This window comes from Marmota marmota, unplaced genomic scaffold (genome assembly GCF_001458135.2).
Source record: "Marmota marmota marmota unplaced genomic scaffold, marMar, whole genome shotgun sequence".
Lineage (NCBI taxonomy): Eukaryota > Metazoa > Chordata > Mammalia > Rodentia > Sciuridae > Marmota > Marmota marmota.
The window spans coordinates 19,831,085-19,832,409 of NW_025999913.1; the positions used below are offsets into that span (position 1 = coordinate 19,831,085).

The 1,325-nt window shown below is 47.8% G+C and overlaps 1 non-coding gene across 1 annotated transcript; it reads left to right on the plus strand.

Annotated features, from left to right (window-relative positions):
- Trnap-agg lies at positions 1-72 on the plus strand. Its single transcript has one exon. It is a non-coding gene; the product is annotated as a tRNA-Pro (tRNA).
- Positions 73-1,325: the final 1,253 nt, after the last annotated feature.

Genomic DNA, 1,325 nt, shown 5'->3' on the forward strand with positions numbered 1-1,325 from the left:
GGCTCGTTGGTCTAGGGGTATGATTCTCGCTTAGGGTGCGAGAGGTCCCGGGTTCAAATCCCGGACGAGCCCAAGTTTTCATCCCTGCTCTGGCTGGGCGGGAGCAGTCCCTGGCCCAAAGCCCCACCCTAAGTGGGGCCAGAGAGCCCAGAGCCCCACTTTGTGTCACGCGGGACTGGCGAGGTTTTCTCTTGGCTTTTCTTTCCTTCCGCTCCAAAGTGACCATTGAAACACACACACACTCACTTTTGTGTGTGCCTCTAGTGTGGCGAAGGCAGCCAATGAGCAAGCACCAAGGCGGCTGAACAGGAAAAGAAAACCGCAGGCATTGTGTTCAGGGCTCCAGGAAGGGATGGAAGACAGTTTATTAAGAGGTTGGGGGGGGGGGCGGCTGCAGAGAGGAAGATTGACAGGTCGGGGGTGCAGTTTGTTAGAACAACAATAGCTACGCACAGCAGGGTAACCATGGTTGACAGCCAGTGACGAGGATTTTGAACTTTCCCAGTTGGAAGGAAAGATAACTGTTCGATGTAATCCATTTGCCAATTGTCCTGATGGGATCATTTACGTATTGATTATGTATGTGTATTGAGATATCACTGTGCCTCCAAGCACAATTACTATTTGTCAAGTACATGTGTGCTTGTTTGTATATATACAAGATCCTGTCCATTTCTATTCTAGAAGAAATTTTAAAAAACCCATCAAACTTTAAAAAAGAAAGAAAAAAAAAAAAAAGAAAAGAAAAAGTCCATCGTGCCCTTGACACACGGTGGTAAGAAACTGAAAGCACGTCTGTGGTTGTGGTATCAGGAAACTTATCTCCCATTGGTCCATAATGACACCTGTTTGGCCTAGAAACTGGAGTCACCATTTTTCAAAACCGCAGTAAGCGCTATCACACTGTTCCTTGCTTGGACTGTTGGCCCCATCTGCATCCTTCCAACATTTCTGCATGCCTCTCCTATATCATAACCCTTTCTGGTGGTGCTTGTGCTTCAGAAATGCCCGAGGAACTCGTCCATTCAGAGCCCACGTCCTAGTGCAAACCTGCAGAACATGCACCGTGTGGAACTTGGACACTGGTGAGTTTAACAGGTGTCTGGTGTTACGATTGCCAACAGGCCGGACGCGCGTCTCCGATAGGGGGCGCTGAGACAAAAATTCTTCAAAACTTGCAGAGCTGGCGGGAAAAGTCAGTCTGCTGTTACCGTTTGCTGTGATTCCATCATTCCATGAGAATGAACAGCTCTAAAATTGGAACCTGCTTGATTGCAGCGACTTACACTCTTAAGGTAGTAATGATAAGGTCACCAAAAGCCAGA